An 18412-nucleotide genomic window follows, 5' to 3' on the forward strand; every position below is an offset into this window, starting at 1 on the left:
GAGAAAGAATCACACAATGCCAAATAGGAGTTGGATATATCTTCCTGCCTCCCCACACATAAACCCAAATTCTCTGTAACTGACCCAAAATTACCTTTCAGGAAACAAATGAGAAGGTGAACATTTGACAATTTACTGTCCTTCTTTAAATCTTCACACCCTACCCTGTCATTTCCTTACTTCCTAGACATATAGACTATACATAAGTGTGTGTGTGTGTGTGAGAAGTAGCTTGGGTAATAGAAACTCGAAGTAGAACATTAGTAACATGGATTGAACAAAGCTCATTTACTTCTGCCTGGGGAGATTTCCTAACAGATGTGGTTATCTGTGGATGGGTAGTATTTTATAAGGAGAAATAGAAATTTCAAGAGGAATAAAAAGAGAATCCTGATTCAATAGTTCATGGTGGGGCCTGAGATTTGGCAGTAGAAGATGGCCCAAGTGCTTGGGCCCCTGCACCCACAGAGGAGATCTGGAAGAAGGTCAAGGCTCCTGGCTTCAGCCTGGCCCAGTCCAGGCAGTTGCAGCCATTTGCTGCGTGAACCAGCAGATGGAAGCTCGCTCACTTGCTCTGTCTTTCTACTCCCTTTCTGTAACCTTCACTCCCTCCCCTTCTCTCCAGAACTCTCCCTTTTAAGGATATAAATCCGGTATCTGCATCATGCAGAAACAGATTCCAAACTGGTAAAATATGGAAGTATCACAGGAAATCATTATGCTCCCTCCCAAGCAGGAGTCAGGGTGGTTCTTACACAATGTAAGCCAGAATATCTTTCCTGCACTCAAACTGTTCTTTTGTCACATTCATTAAAATCTATGCTCTTTACAAGGTCATATGTGATTGGACCATGGTAAGCTTCTCCAAATTATTTCTTTCTAAGCATATGGATCCCCTTACTTGTAGAGCACACCTACCAAACACCTTTCTCACAATTTTTAAATTTACTTTTGTTACTTCAGTCTAGAATACTCTTAAATATCCCCAAGATAGCAGCTCCTCACTTCATTTGTATCTGTTCTCATAACAAGTTTTTTTTTTGTTTGTTTGTTTTTTAAGATTGATTTTTGTTTGACAGAGTTACGGAAAGGTAGAGACACATAGAGAGGTCTTCCATCTACTGGTTCACTCACCAAATGGCCTCAACGGCCAGAGCTAAACTGATCTGGAGCCAGGAGCTGCTTCTGGGTCTCCCACATAGGTGCAGGGGCCCAGAGACTTGGGCCATTTTCTGCTGCTTTCCCAGGTGCATTAGCAGGGAGCTGGATTGAAAATGGAGCAGCCAGGATTGAACTGGCACCCATATGGGATGTAAGTGCAGCAGGCCAGGGCTTTAACCTGCTGCGCCACAGTACTGGCCCCCAAAGTTCTATTTTTATAAAGATATTTATTTATTTGTAATGCAGAATGACAGAGACAGAGGGAAAGAGAGAAAGAGAAGGAGGGAGGAGGGGGAGAGGGGAAGCTATCTTCCATCCATTGGTTCACTCCCCAAATGACCATAAAAGCCAGGGTTAGTCCAGACCGAATCCAGGAGTCAGGATCTCCATCCGAGTCTCCCACATGGATGTCAGGGGTCCCAGTATTTGGGCCACCATCTGCTGCTTTCCCAGGTACATTAGCAGGGAGCTAGATAGGAAGCAGATTAGCTGGGACTCAAACCTGCACTCTAATGTCGGATGCCAGCATTGCCAGCAACAGTTTAACTTGCTGCACCGCAATGCTAGCCCTCGTAGCAAGCTCTTTGGAGAAGCTTTCTGTAATGACCCTGTGCTGAGCCTGTCCCTGTCACTCTGCCCCTTTACTGTTTTATTTTGTTCATAGAACTTACCACTACACGACATTACCTCTGTATTTGTTTTCCATTTGACCAGAATTCCAGCTCCCTGAAAATGGGGCATTTATATTTTGCTCACGGTTACACTATGAGAGTCTGAGGAAATGCTCAGCACATAGAATATAATTCAACAAGTAAATATTTATATAACGAATGAAGAAAAAAGGAGCCCTATCTAAAAGCCAACCAGGGAACAGGTGTTTGGTACAGGTTAAGATGCAGCTCGAGATGCCCACATCCCACATCAGGATGCCTGGGTTCAAATCTCAGACCCACTATTGATTCCAGCTTCCTGCTAACATGCTTACCCTGGGAGGCAGCAGTGATGGAGCAAGTACTTGGGTCCCTGCCAACCACATGGGGGACCTGCACTGAGCTCCAACCTCTTGGCTTCAACTGGCCCAGCCCCAGCTTTTTCAGACATTCGGGGAGTGCTCCAGTAGAGGGGTGCTCTCCCTCTCTCCCCTCTCCCCTTCTGTTTCTCTGCCTTTCAAATAAAATTTAAAAAATAAAAACCCAACCAGGAAAACAATGATTCTAGTTCTGCTACTGCTGAAGTATATTATAGTCTACTATAATATACTGTTTTAAAAAGATTTGTTTTATTTCTACTAGGGGAAGAAGGTAGATAAATAGAATTGTTTTCCAATTTGCTCTCCATTGTATACAAACATACCCACACGCATACATACACATACACACACTGAAAATACCCCAACAACAACAAAATAACAAAGCAAAAAAAAAAAAAAAAGAATCAAACCCAAAACACCCTCAAACTGCACCAGTACTTCATATTTTGACCAAAAGAATAGATCCTGGGAGGAAGTGCAAAATGCAAAAATCAAATGACTGAACAATGCTGAACAAACAGCATTATTAATATACAAAATATTTATATTACTGGACTAGTAACAGGTGATGTTCTCTGTGTCTGTAAAACTTTGGAACCACATAGCTGATTTGTTAAATCTAGTCCATGCTAGCTTCCAAAAACCAAAAATGAATTTAGTTAGCTTCATTCTTTGATGCTTCATCAAAATTTTCTACAAGATCTGGAACATCATCATCTTCCTCATCAATGTCTTCTGGTTTTGGTGCTTTGCTATCCAACACTTGCCGCGGGAACTGTTCAGCTAACTTCCTAAGGCTTGTTAAGCTGTCAGCACCAAGCTGACTTAATATTCCGGGAAGCATTTCTGTGATTGGCTTGGCTTCTGCATGATCAATAATTGCAAAGGTGTTGGCCGAGAGGGAAGCTTGGACTTTGGGATTGTTGAAATGAATAACTGTCCCGTCATCTTTAATCATGTTCACCTCTTCAATACCAGCTATATTATTCACAGCCAGTTTTTTGAGAACTCTGAAGCTTTTTGTCATCAGCTGTAGCTGTTCTATGTACTACCTTCTTCTTTCTGTGAGCTGTACCCTTGCCCCCTATCCGGACCTGAGCCTGAAGTTTGGCTAACTTTTCTTGATTCATGCTGTTGGTAAATCTGAAGCAAGGAGTGTCCTCCAACACCAGCACGCGGCAAGAGCAAGATGGCTGCCTCAGCTAGACAGAGAAAGACCTATAATATACTTTTATACATAATAATTTTTATATATTATACTTTTACATTATATTAATACTTTTATATTATAGTCTACTATAATATACTTTTCAGGTAACAACTCTGAACTCTGAAGGCCCTGGAGAAAATCAGAACTCAACCCTTGACATAAGGGAACAACGTTAACCTGCTTTTCCATCCTCATTTGTCCATGCAGGGCAGCAAGAACTCAAACACCCAGAGCTGCAATGATTTTGGGGTTGAGTTAAGAAGGGGCTTGATTTAGGCCGCAGATGTGGCGGAGAATGTCCCCGGTAGGATGGAGCACCACCATGCAGATACAAACTTCCTCCAAATCCTTGGCGACTAAATATAAGAGAATGCAAGAAAGTCAATGGAAAGTACCATCTTGGGAGTTTGGAAAGCTCAATAGAGATTTTAGAGATTTTAGCCAATTCCCACGACAGGGAAGACACATTTCGAGTATGTGTCATGACAAATTAAGAGCCTGATAAGCTTGGGGAAATTCAGCCATTGTATTTTTAATACAGATTCTTTGGGTTTTCCATGGAAGCACCACACTCTCAGATTCAGGTCTATCTCACAGGATTTTCCATATTGGACTTTCCCTAATATAAACAACCCCAATTTGACAATACATAGAAGCAACCATCCAGTAATATAACTTCCTGCCAGGGAGAATAACAAAAGCAATAATATCAAGAGAATAACAGAATTCATCATCTCCCCTAAGTGTCATCCACAATGTCCAGACATACATTTAACAAAAATATGCAAAATGAAACTATGCTAGAGTCAGGAGGAAAAGCAATTCAACAGAAACAAAGCAACAGGCCAAGAGATGAATTAGCATCTCTAAATAGCAAACATCACCTTTAAAACCACATTAAAAATGTGTTCAGGAACTGAAAGGAAAAGATGGTCACACCAAGGAAGGATGAGAATCTCAGCATTGAAATGGAAGCTATAAAACACAACGTAATGCAAATTCTAGACCTGAAAGTTAGAATATCTAAAATATAAGTTTCAGGTGGCAGTATATTTCTTCTCACAATAGTGATTCTATTAAATTAATTGCTTTGCAAAACATTGCATATGTCATAATTGTTAACAATTTACCAAACTTTAGCTAGCAGGTAGAGTTTGCTGAGCATGTTTTATAAAGAAAAGGAAATGCCAAAACTCTTTTCCACTGCTGCCTTCTTCATCTTTAATTTTGGAGGATTTAGGTAATTTAAATATCAAACTAGAGCTTTTCAGTGGGAGATAAAGTCTTTTCAGAATGTATTTTTAATATCCTCATGTTCAATTATAAGAGAAAGCAATTTTATTACTAGGTGCATACCTCATGACCTTGCTGCAAACTGGTTTTCTTGACAAGTTACAATGTAGTTCCAGGAGGCAGGGTTAAGGCTATGTTACTGAATGGTGCTAGTAAATACTGCAAAATGTTTTTCCTCCTGTTGCAACTCTGGTTTCCAATTCAGTGACTGCTGCTATGGAATCAGATAGCAACAGGGACAATATTAGACTGTGGGTTTATTTATTTATTTATTTTTAAACCATGATTTAGTAGCAACCGAGTTCGTGATTTTAACCCCTTGGCAGCAAGATCCAAATTCCCTCCTTTGTACATTAGCACATAAGTGTCAAAGGGTTAAATAACCAGTGCAAGAGATATTGCACTTCTGATTGTAGCGTTCTGCAGAACAGAAAGGAATTTACACTACGTGTTGAAGATTGTGGTCAGCAGAAAAGAAGACAGCAGCAACTGATGAAATGTTGCCTGAAGTCTTCCTGCTCGTGTACATATCCTCCATCATAACCACAATAATCTACCAGATTGTCTTTCATGTCAGCCTTTATTCCTCCTCCAGGAGCCACACTTTTCTTTTTGGCTTTGTTTTGCTTGCTTCCATTTTCACTGTGAAATGCGGTAAATAAATCGGTGATTTTATCCCTCATTTCCAATGAAACACAGACATCCTGAACTAAGGATGTCTGCAAAATACTGCCAGAATATAGTGACTTTGCATATTGTGTAATTTTACCTTTCAGTAATTTCCCAAATTCTGAAATCAACTCTTGAAGACAGGTTCATAGCATCTATTCCAGAAACTATATTATTAATACCAAAAATTTCTTTTTGCTAATTCAAGGTCTGACTCTCCTGGTGCTTTCCTGAGCCACAGATTATCTGCTAACTGTCCTACAGTGCTAGCTCTTTGTCTTCTTCAGGTTCTTTTAGCCTCTTTAGTTTCATCTTGCCTTTGCTTCTGTTGTCATTCTTTCTCTTTATCTTTTCCATCCCCCCCCCCCCCCGCTCTGGAAGTTTCATTTCTGGTTTTTCTTCTTTTTTTTTCATCATCATCATCATTATCATCATCCCAGTATCCTTGATGTCTCTGCCCTGTACTCACATTCCCAGTGGTCCCTATTCGGGGTGCTTCCACTGTCCACCAAACACACAGGATTGGCAGAAGAGTAAGCCTTGAAGACAGATCAATAGAAATGATCCAGTTTGAAGAAGAGAAAAAAGTTGAAGACAAAGAACAAATGTTGAGGTAAATATAGGAGAATCTCATGCTGTCTCACTCTTCATACACACACTTGGAATGTCAGCTGACAAGAAGAGAACATGGAAGACATATACAGAAAATATAATGGCTCAAATTTCTTAAATTTGGTTTAAAAATCTCAGAGCAGAGAAACCCTAATTCCTAGAAGGAGTAATTGCAGAAAACCAAAACTGTACAGATCATAATAAAACTGCTAATAACTTTCTTCCCCTTTCCATAAAAAGTCTTGAAGGCAGCCAAGGGTGAAGGGGGCAGTGGGCTGGAAAATTACACACAGGGAAGCAATCATTCAAAGATTAGGGACTCCATGCCAGAAAGAGTGGAAGTCAAAGCAAGGAAAGAAAATCTTTACAGTGCTGAGAATCAGTTCTTTCAAACCAAACAATTCTATCTCCAGAAGGAGTGTCTTTCAAACTGAAAGACACAAACTTTTCAAGTAAATAAGAGATAACTTGCCACATAGACTTGTACTATAGCAAATGTGGAAATTTTTTTTTTTTACACTGAAAATCCTAAAGACTGGGAAACTCAGCTCTTAAAGGAAAGATTCATAGGCAAAAAATATGTGGCCACATGAAGCACTGTCATCTTTTCTTGAATTCCTGGAAAAGGCAACAATTGTCTTAATGCAGACACTATAAGGTTGCATTTGGATTTATAGTGTATTATATACATGATAATAGCACAAAAATAGAATCATACTTTTGGACTATAGTATTTTAGATCAAATAGTAAAAACATGAACTGTAAGTAAACAGTGATAAAGATACATAGGGACTAATTCTCACAGAGATCTACTTCCTTGTGCTTATTTTACTATAAACTACTTCAAACATCACTATAGTTAAATAACTTTCCAAACCATCTCACTTTCAAACTGTGAAGATGTTTTCCAGTCATTTTGAGTTATCCACTTATTCACCCATTCAAGAAATATTCATTGAATGCAGACTACTTGTCTGATGCTGGTAAACTTTAGGTTTTCAATTGAAAAAAATAGACATTAAAAATAAAGATGCATATTCTCATTACACCTAAGTTTTAAAAAAAGACTTAAAATGCAATTCTAATAGATAATCCTAAAGGGATTATATATATTTTTACTTAAGTAAAACATAAAAATGCTTAACAAAATGACTAAAAATCAGACCTAATGAATCAGAATTGAGAGAGGGACTCTAAAATTGGTATTTTATCACAGTTCCTTCAATTTTATAAAGATTTGTGTTCAAAACCACCTACATAGATAGACTTTACCAACCCTCCTGTGGTTATGAAAGTACAAAACCTCTCGCAAAGCTACTCTCCCCTTCACACAGACACATCACTCATCTCTAAGAGCAGCAGGAACCTCAGGCTTGTTAGCTGGAAGAAGCGGAATGTGGCCTAATGGTCTACAAGAACTATGTTATCAAAATGACAGCAGCCACGAAAGCCTTTGAGAGTTTAACAATGTGCTATTTTCTTTTATTCTTACATACCTCTTGCTAACTTTTATCTTCCCTCAATTTGTCTGCCTTTTATAGCCATTTGATGGAGACAGAATTATCATAATATGACACTTCCATTTTTATGGGAAAAAGGAGACTTGCTGGGGAATATCAATGTTCTCTGTCAACTCACATTTATGGCCTGAGCGAATTTGGCACTGAAGTTTTAAAGAGACAAGTCTGTGGCATATACTGTATTCATATAAAGTCAGGGCTGTGTAGAAGATGGAGAATCTGTCAGAAATGCAAGAGACCAATGGGACCTGCAGTCCGTCATTAGGCAAGTCACGGGAGATTTGATAAATCTGTTTCTCGTGCCTCTAGAAATCAACTTCCATTATGTTGAGGCAAAAAATAGAAGGAAGCTCTTCAGAAAATATACTGATTTGAAGTCAGAAAAGTAATTTATGATGCTGAAGGCAGAGATTACATGTGCCAATCTCTGCATGGTTAAAGAAGTATAGCATTTATCGATTGTAAATGCAATATAAAAAAAATTTTTAAGGGGTCAGCATCATGGTGTAGCAGGTTAAGCCACCGTCTGTGATGCCAGCATCCCATTTGGGTACCAGTTTGAATTCCAGCTGCTCTACTTCTAATCCAGTTCCCTGATAATGCACCTGGGAAGACAGCAGAGAATGGCTCAAGTGCTTGGGCCCCTGCACCGACATGGGAGACCTGGAAGAAGCTCCAGGCTCCTGACTTCTGATCTACTCAGCTCAGCTCTGGTCATTTTGGCCATTTGGGGAGTGAACTAGAGGATGGAAAACCTCTAGTCTCCCCTTCATACAAAAAAAGTTGAACTACAGATGCATGGGAAGCTTGATAATGGCTATAAATCCTCAGAAGAGGCATCAGCTTCTAGACAGAGAAATTTTTCTGTGATTCTAAGAAGCTTCACCTTTACTCTTGTGAGACTGTAGATGCTCATGTCCAAAGAACGTGGTTTCCAGCATTTGGGAAAATATACTGGTTATCCATCCAGAAGGAACTTAAGTCTTTCTTTCTGAGTAGTATAAAATGGAAAGGATAGGAGGAGAAGAAGAATCTGCCCATGGTCAGTAAAACAAACTTTCATAAATATTTGCTTATGATTTTTATAGGATTTGACTTCCTCCTTAAATTTTCTTAAAATTATTTTTAAAAATAATCACTTGAGGAGGGCATATGGGACAATGGTTAAGAAGCTGCTATTGTCACCTGCATCCCATCTGGGAGTACCTGGGTATAAGTTGCAACTCCATTTCTGATTCCAGGTTACCTGCTAATGCATACCCTGGGAGGCAGCAGATGAGGGTTCAAGTAATCAGGTTCCAACCACCCATGTGGAAGTCCTAGCTTTGACCTGGCCCAGCCTTAGCTATTATGGGCATTTAGAAACTGAACCAGCAGGTAGAAGATCTCTCTGTAATTGTATGTTCCAATCTTTCCAATAAATAAAATTATTTAATTTAGGAGAGTAACTCAAATAATATGTGATTTGGATAAATAAATATCTAAAAGGAATTTTTTGTACTCTTTAATAGGCTTTAAATAGGTATTGAAAACTCACTGTGTTCAGATCCGTTGTATAAGCAGGCCCCAGGGGATTTCAGTACAATTTGAGACACAACATTACAATCCAGACAAAAACACTAGTTCAGTTATTAAGGTAAATAAAACCCCTCATTTATAACCTGATTCTTGCATTAGTAGTTAAAAATTCTTGGCACTGGCTTTGTGGCACAGCAAGGTAAGCCACTGCCTGCAATGCAGTCATTCCATATGAGCTCTGGCCCCTCTGTTCTGATCCAGCTCCCTGCTAACTTGCCTGGAAAACAGCCAAAGATGGCTCAAGTCCCTGGATCCCTGCCACTCATATAGGAGACCTGGACAGAATTCTAGGCTCCTGACTTCAGCCTGGCCCAGCCCCAGTCATTGCTAGCATTGGGGGAGTGAACCAGCAGAAAGCAGCTCTTTCTCTTCCTGTCTCACTAACTCTTCTTTTCCAGTAAATAAATCCTTATTTTTTTTTTAGGAAAATAATTTTTGGGAACATATTCCAGGTTTGTAAATAGGCAAAAATAATTAAGGAGAGATTTCCCATGTACATTTGTTAGTATTTAAAGACTTAAAATTCACTATTATTTATAATAAATATTTGTTATTAAGATGCATGAACATGATCCCCTCAAGAGAACTTAGATGTAAGAGAGAGAATGACATTAGCACATTATCTCTTTCTATACAGGTTGCCATTGAATGACAGATTATTTAACAAAACAAATTTCCAACCAGTGTTGTTAAACAGACTAGAGAGGGAGAAAAATCTCCTGTAGAACAAAGAATGAAAGCAGCGCGAACCTAACCTGCCATACCTCATACAAAGTTGATCTGGAATAAAGATTCCAAAGAAACTTGGTGTTTACCATTAGGAGAGCCTGGCATTTTATTTGGTGCCAAAGCCACTATTAGTAAAGTACTTTTTCCAGGTTTAACATTTTTCCTCTTTCTCCCCCCTCCCCTTGCCCTCTCCCTCCCTCCCCTTATCCCCCCACCCCCCACAACACGGCCATATACTAATTAATTTCTGGCTGCCAATCAAATGAAGAAAATAATCTCTCAATAGAAAAATTGTGACCTCCTCACTTCCTCATCTGTTGGATCTCTTAGCAGGTCAAGTAAATTTACAGCCTAAATTTATCTTGTTCTTTCTTTGAACACAGAAGATTCAGACACAGATCTTACCAATACCTGAAGGACCCCATTTCAAGTATAAATATTTCTTTATAAGATGATGCAAACATCCTATAAAAAATCATTCTCAGAGTTATACAAATATGAAGGTACTTTAAAAGGCTCATGGAGGGCTGGCACTGTGGTGCAGTAGGTAAGTTAATCCTCCACTGTGATACCATATGGGCGCCAGTTCTAGTCCCGACTGCTCCTCTTCCAATCCAGCTCTCTACTATGGCCTGAGAAAGCAGTGGAAGATGGCCCAAGTGCTTGGGTTCCTCCACCTGCATGGGAGACCCAGAAGAAGCTCCCTCCTTCAGATCAGTGCAGCTCCAGCCCGTTGCAGCCATTTGGGGAGTGGACCAGCAGAAGGAAGACCTTCTCTCTCACTCTGTAACTCTACCTCTCAAATAAATAAAATCTTTAAAAAAAAAAAACAAAACTCATGGAAGGGAGAAATTAAAAGGTTATTTTGGGCAAAAGATTTTTGAAATTCATGCATGAAAGATCTTCAAAATTTCATGAAAATTAATATTGTGAAAAATCTATTCATGGATTTAAATTTTTTTTTGACAGGCAGAGTTAGACAGTGAGAGAGAGACAGAGAGAGAGAAAGGTCTTCCTTCTGTTGGTTCACCCCCTAAATGGCAGCTATGGCCGGCGTGCTGTGCCGATCTGAAGCCAGGAGCCAGGTGCTTTCTCCTACTCTCCCATGCGGGTGCAGGGCCCAAGCACTTGGGCCACAGCAGAGCTGGATGGAAGAGGAGCAACCGGGACAGAACCCGGGGTGCTGGCGCCGCAGGCAGAGGATTAGCCTAGTGAGCCACAGTGCCAGCCGGATTTAAAAATTTTTTTGCACCAAAATATATTTTATTCCATTTTTTTTGGACTTTAAAGTACACTCACTCATTCCAAATACCAACTAAAAAGGGAAAGTATTTTCTTAAAATGCATTCAATATTTGGAAATCTTAGAATTTTTTTCGTTTGTCTTTTTTAAAATTTTATTTAAGTTATACAAGTTTCATGTATTTTTTTCTCAGAGTGAGAGAGAGAGGTCTCCCATCCTATGGTTTACTCCCCAGATGGCCGCAATGGCTGGAGCTGCACCTATCTGAGGCCAGGAGCCAGGAGCTTCTTCCGGGTCTCCCACACGGGTGCAGGAGCCCAAGGACTTGGGCCATCTTTCACTGCTTTCCCAGGCCATAGCAGAGAGCTGGATCTAAGTGGAGCAGCCGGATCTCGATCTGGTGCCCATATGGGATGCCAGCGCTTTATGCCAAGGCATTAACCCGCTGCGCCACAGCGCTGGCCCCCATGTATTTATATATACAGACTTAGGAACATGGTGATTCTTCCTACCCTACCCCCGCTCCCGCCCATGCTCCATCCCTGGATTGCCAATTCCCACTCTTAATTTTTACAAAGATCTATTTTCAGTTTACTTAATACTCATAAAGTTAATCTTACACTAAGAGTTCAACAGATAACATAAAGAAAATAAACACTGTTCCTCAACACAAGAGACAAAGGCTGTAAACAATCATCAGATCTCAAAATGTCCATTTCACAAGTACAAAATAGTTATAGTTAGAAATAGCATGCATATTTCTCATTTATGCAACCAGATGATATCATTCCAAAGTAATTTAAAAAATCTTTATTAGCTCTCTTTCCTTATGCTTAAACACGGCAGCAATGAAATCAAAGGAAGCGGGTTCTAATCTTTGCTCTTCAAATTCTACCAGCTAAGTGTTCTCCAGAATGTTGTTTAGTAATTCATCTATAAAAATGAGAAATATGGGCCAACATTGTGGTGGAGTGGGTAAAGCTTCTGCCTGTGACATTCCATATGGGAGTGCCAGTTCAAGCCCCAACTGCTCCGCTTCTGATCCGGCTTCCTGTTAATGTAACATTGAAGATGGCCCGAGTGCCTGGGGCCCCAGCCACTCATGTTGGGGACCTGGATGGAGTTCCAGGCTCCAGACTTTGGCCTAGAAGTCTTGGCCATTGTGACCATTTGGGGAGGGGACTATTGGATGGAAGTTTCACTCCTAGCTTTTCCTCTCCTCTTGCCCTCACTCCCAACTCTGTAACTGTATTTCAAGTAGAAAAACAAACAAGCACTCATTTTTTTTTTAATGAGGGGGAAATGTTCCATGTTTGGATCTGTTGATAGGAAAATTAAGTGGAATGACCATATAAAAGTACCCACCCCAAGGGAAGTCCTAAACATTTCAGTTCCTCTTTCTTTACCCCACTCTCTCCCTTACTCCTCCTTTCAACCTCCCCCTCCGATTACAGCTATTACAGCTTTATTTTCTTATCCAATTTACAACTAAATTTCTGTAATTTGTATTCTGCATTTCTTACACCTACTCCGTTCTCTAGAATCACTGAAAGCCTGTCATTTTTTAAGCAAAATTTCTGCTTGGATCTGACCTAGTCCAATTATCTTCTTTCTGGTTCTCTCTTGACTTTATTACCCTTCTCATCTCAGTAACTAGGGTTTTTCCTTTTCAGACTTTTTCTTTTTTTGGTCTTATAGGTGATACCCTGGTAATTGTTAACTACACTTCAGTTCCATGTAAACTTCATTACCCAAAAAAAGTACCAAGGGAACAGCAAAAGATGTGGGAGACAAGGCAGAGTTGTTAATAGTCTGAAATGTACAGTGTAGTGGCTAATCAGATGGGGAGTCACATCTTGGTTGAAAATAGCTCTACTACTTTCTGACAGTATCACCTGGGTCAAATTATTTAATTCCTTTAGGTTTCCTCGAAAACCCAAGGTTTAAAGCAGATCAGGAATGTAATGTGATATCCAAGTCATAACGATTGCTAACAATAGCAGAACATTCAACAATTAATTCAAACTTATTTGGTGTTCTTCAGAGTAACGAGAATTAAATAAAGCACAGGTGTGGGTGACATTCATGAACAGTATGTGTTTCCTTTCATTGCATACTTTCTCAGAAGAAAATCCTTCCTCTTATTCAGAACCTTGGAAAAATCCTAATATAATTGAAGAGAATGCTTGTGTTTGAGCTTCAGAAATTTTAGTACATTTTCAAATATTTATCAACAGAGAAAATTAATTCTCAGAATGACCACTTAGATATATTCATTTTGATTAGGAAAGTATGTTCAAGAATTGTATTTACTGAGATCAGTAATTTGACATATTACAAGTGGAAGTGACAGGTAAGGTTTTAAAAGCAAGGGTGTTTTCAGCATGTTGCATATTTAAGATCCATATTGAACCTGTTATCAATAAGTGAAAATGGTTATTCTGCAAAGTATTAATGAAAATTCTTGATTTCAATATTTCTGTGGGTAAGGTAGATCTTTCTGTGGTTTGTGTCATTTTCATTGAAAGGCTAACACTTTAGATTTTAGTATTTGGCATTCATATCTGTTGAAATTCATTTTAAGTTATAAAAATGTCATTTGCACGTTAACTGCCACAATTTTCTCTGAAACAATCAGGTTAGAAGTGAACATAAGTCATCACTGAACAGATTTCTATTAGTTCCAAAAGCTCATATGAAATAATTGTTGTTTTACTGAAGAAAATTTATAGCCAATATGCAATTTACACATTTTGTTTATACACGCCATCTATAATGGAAGTTTAATTATATGTTTATACATAAAACTTAAATTTATAAGCCAAGGACTATTAATATAGACAAGAATCTAGCCAGACGAAAGTGCATGTGATCACATTAAACAATTTCAATTCATGCTGCCAATCCCATACATTGGCAATACCTTCTGCAAGGCAGCTGAGGGAGCTGTTTCCCACCATATTCTGGGCTCATCTTCAGGAAGAATATCAGGTTTGAGAAATAAGCCCAGTCAGAAAAAAACACCCTGCAAGTTCAAGCAGCACCCAGGCAAATGCATGTTTGGAAACAGCAAAAAAACATAATGATATATATCACAGCCGGGCAAGAGAGGCCCTTTCTCAATGCTGTGAAGGTTTTCAGAGGTTTTTAAGTAGTTCAGAGGAACACTAAGGCCACAGTGTCCACTCAGCACTAACAAAAGAGAACTTTCCACTCAGCCACTCAGGTGCGCTCCCACCGACAACCTCAAGGTTAATTTGCTTAGGAACAAAATACAGTAATCTAGTGAGTGTCTTCCGATTAGAATCCCCTGGATAATTAAGGTCACTAAGCTAGGCCAGCCTTTACTTCTGGCTATGTTTCAAGGAGGTAGAGATGCCACAACTTTGAATATATAAGTGGTTTTGACATTGCATTCTGGATCCCTTTCTTCACATACCTTGTAAGAGCTATGAAATACACCATGAAAGTTCACAGTCTTTGGAAATTTGAAGTTTAGAATCCCCTCAACCATCTTCAAGGAAGGGTTTTGGCTTCGTATTTTGTGAAAGCAACAGTTAGAATGTTCAGGCATCCTTTTGATTCTGCTTTAATTTGTACCAATTGTCTGAAACCTCATTTCTTTACCGAAATCGATACAGAGAGCACAGACATGTGTACAGTCATGCATCACTTAACAAGGTGAATCTGTTGTGAGAAACGTGCTGTTAGACAACTTCTGCTGTGTGATCCAAGAGTACATGCACATATTAACATGTCTACTACTGTGTTGCTACATGATATGATCTTATGAGACAACCATCATTCAAGTTTAGGATCACTATGTTCCCAAATCTGTATGAAATAAATGATATTCATATACTTTAATATTTTAAAAATAAAAAGCAGCTTATAGTGTGGACAACATCATGCAGATTAAACTGGTGCCAGTCACTGGCTGGTTTGAATCTTGGCTGTTCCACTTCCTATCCAGCTTCCTGAAATGCACCTAAGAAGGTGGCAGATCTCCTGCCACCCATGTAAGAGACCCAGCTGGAGTTCCTGGCTCTTGGCTTCGGCCTGGCCTAGACTTGGTTTTTACAGCCATTTGGGGAGTGAACCAATAGATGGAAGATCTTTCTCTCCCTGTCATTCTGCCTTTCAAATAAGCCTTAAAATAAAGGTTGATGGAGAATATGTATTATGAAAACTATTAATGAATTTTGAAATTTTTAAAAATATTTTATTTATTTGAAAGGCAGAGCGTTACAGAGATGCAAAGGCAGAGAGAAAGAGAAGTCCTCCGCCGGCGCCGTGGCTCAACAGGCTAATTCTCCGCCTTGCGGCGCCGGCACACCGGGTTCTAGTCCCGGTCGGGGCACCGATTCTGTCCCGGTTGCCCCTCTTCCAGGCCAGCTCTCTGCTGTGGCTAGGGAGTGCAGTGGAGGATGGCCCAAGTCCTTGGGTCCTGCACCCCATGGGAGACCAGGAGAAGCACCTGGCTCCTGCCATCGGAACAGCGCGGTGCGCCGGCCGCAGCGCGCTACCGCGGCGGCCATTGGAGGGTGAACCAACGGCAAAAGGAAGACCTTTCTCTCTGTCTCTCTCTCTCACTGTCCACTCTGCCTGTCAAAAAAAAAAAAAAAGAGAAGTCCTCCATCTGCTGGTTCACTCCCCAAATGGCAGCAGCAGCCAGAGCTGGGCTGATCTGAAGCCAGGAGCCAGGTACTTCCTCTGGGTTTCCCACGTGGGTGCAGGGACCTAAGCACTTAGGCCATCTTCCACGTCTTTCCCAGGCCACAGCAGAGAGCTGGATCAGAATTGGAGCAGCCAGGACTGGAACCAACACTATAAGTGGTAGCCCCAACCACTGTGCTACAGTGCCAGCCCCATCAAAATTTTCTGCACCACAATAGAATAGTGTCCTGTTGAGTTAGTTAATTTTAAACTTGTTATACCTACCATGTCTACACAGGATCTAGTCTGAAGCACTTGTAAGGATAAAATGTTAGTTTGAAAACAGCCCCTGGGGCTGCTGCTGTGGCACAGTGTGTTAACGCCCTGGCCTGAAGTGCCAGCATCCCATATGGGCACCGGTTCCAGACCAGGCTGCTCCACTTCCAATCCAGCTCTTTGCTATGCCTGGGAAAGCAGTAGAAGATGGCCCAAGTCCTTGGGCCCCTGCACCACCTCTGGATTGGGGCAGCTCCAGCTATTGTGACCCTCTGAGGGGTGAACCATCAGATGGAAGACCTCCCTCTCCCTCTCCCTCCCTCTCCATCCGTCTCCCTCCCTCTCTCCCCCTCCCTCTCCCCCCTCCCTCTCCCCCCTCCCTCTCTGTAACTCTTTCAAGTAAATAAATAAATCTTAAAAAAAAAAAAAAAAAAAAAAAAAAAACAGCCCCTATCGGAGTAACAGGAATTGTGCTAACACAAACAAGCATCAGGTGTATGTTGAATCTTATGTGGAAGAACAGTGAAGTCATTTAATGTTTTATGAAAAGTTTATGGGGACAACGCCCTAAGAAAAGAATTTACAAATAGATGACTTGTTGTAAGAAAGGATGAGATTTTGCTGAATATGAAGCCTGTGGTAGCAGAGTATCCTCATCAACTTGTGAGGAAAAATCTTATTTGTGCCCTACTGGAAGACAACCGATGGTTAACAGTAGCAGTAATAGCCAACATCGTAGACATCTAACTGGTTCAGTTTATACAGTTCTGGTTCAGACATGAAAGTGGAGCATAGTCAAAAACTTGGACTATAGCCCTATCAGAATAAGATCAAAGTCGGCGAACCCTAAAGGCTTCCATAGCCTTGGCAACTCATGACTAGAGCCTAGGGAAGATTACTGACGCCATAAACAAGAGTGTCAAATTGTTAAGTCAACAACAGGAGTCACTGTGTACTTATGTCTCAAGTGGGATCTGTCCTTAATGTGTTGTCCAATGTGAAGTGATGCTATAACTAGTACTAAAACAGTATTTTTACACTTTGTGTCTCTGTGTGGGTGCAAACTGATGAAATCTTTACTTAGTATACACTGAATCGATCTTCTGTATATAAAGAAAAGTGAAAATGAAAAAAAAAAACTTGGTGTTAAATTGGAAATTGCATAGAAAATTAATCAATTTTTTTAAACGTTTATTTAATGAATATAAATTTCCAATGTACAGCTTATGAATTACAATGGCTTCCCCCTCCCATAACTTCCCTCCCACCCGCAACCCTCCCCTCTCCCGCTCCCTCTCCCCTTCCATTCACATCAAGATTCATTTTCAATTCTCTTTATAGACAGAAGATCAATTTAGTATATATTAAGTAAAGATTTCAACAGTTTGCACCCACATAGAAACACAAAGTGAAACATACTGTTTGAGTACTAGTTATAGCATTAAATCACAATGTACAGCACATTAAGGACAGAGATCCCACATGAGGAGCAAGTGCACAGTGACTCCTGTTGTTGACCCAACAAATTGACACTCTAGTTTATGGCGCCAGTAACCATCCTATGCTCTCATCATGAGTTTCTAAGGTTATGGAAGCCTTCCAAGTTCTCCGACTCTGATCATATTTAGACAAGGTCATTAAAGACAGGGTGATGATAGTAACCAATGTTCCTAAGAGTGGCATTAACCAGGTCTGAACAATTATATAGCATGAAGTGGGGAAGAGGACCATCAGTACACACAGGTTGGGAGTAGAGCCATTAGAGGTAGAGTAGAGGTTATGATTACAAAGGAATGAGGCCCAAGTGCACTAGACAGGGTCTAGAACAAAGGACAGAGTCATTATTAGAGGAGCTAAGAAAGGTGCTGTCTAAGCACCTAAGTTTATACAGTTCTGGTTCAGACATGAAAGTGGAGCATAGTCAAAAACTTGGACTATAGCCCTATCAGAATAAGATCAAAGTCGGCGAACCCTAAAGGCTTCCATAGCCTTGGCAATTCATGGTTACTATTAAGTTTTCTGATTGAGAGGCAAATAGCACCTGACAGAAGGGGCCTGGTAATAATCTGGTGGGCTTTAGGCCTAGTAATTTAAGAGGCCCAGACCTATGTATCTCTTCGCATGGGGTACATCCTAAGGGAGGTGTGAACCTCCTTGGGAAGGCACCCTGTTGACTCATTACTTAGCTGACCTGGGTAAGGCAGGTGGCATCTCTAACAAGAACTTTACAGTTCTGCCTGCAATGTTGCTGACCCTACTTGGCCGTCCCCTCAGCTGCAGTGGTCACTTTGGAAGTTGAGCTGAGTGAAGGGCTTTTCAGCTTAGAGCCAATAAGATCTGTGGCTCTGACCTGGGCATCCTTCGACTCCAGGGCAGGTCCATTTCCAGTGATCCAACTCTTGGCATAGCTGCCAGGGCTCTTCACAAGCTGACTT

General features: G+C 40.4%; 1 pseudogene; it reads right to left on the reverse strand.

The window, feature by feature from the left end:
- Positions 1-2456: 2456 nt before the first annotated feature.
- On the reverse strand, positions 2457-3403 carry LOC133764761 (transcription factor BTF3 homolog 4-like; annotated as a pseudogene).
- Positions 3404-18412: the final 15009 nt, after the last annotated feature.

The sequence above is a fragment of the Lepus europaeus genome, chromosome 1, assembly GCF_033115175.1.
Source record: "Lepus europaeus isolate LE1 chromosome 1, mLepTim1.pri, whole genome shotgun sequence".
Taxonomy (NCBI): domain Eukaryota; kingdom Metazoa; phylum Chordata; class Mammalia; order Lagomorpha; family Leporidae; genus Lepus; species Lepus europaeus.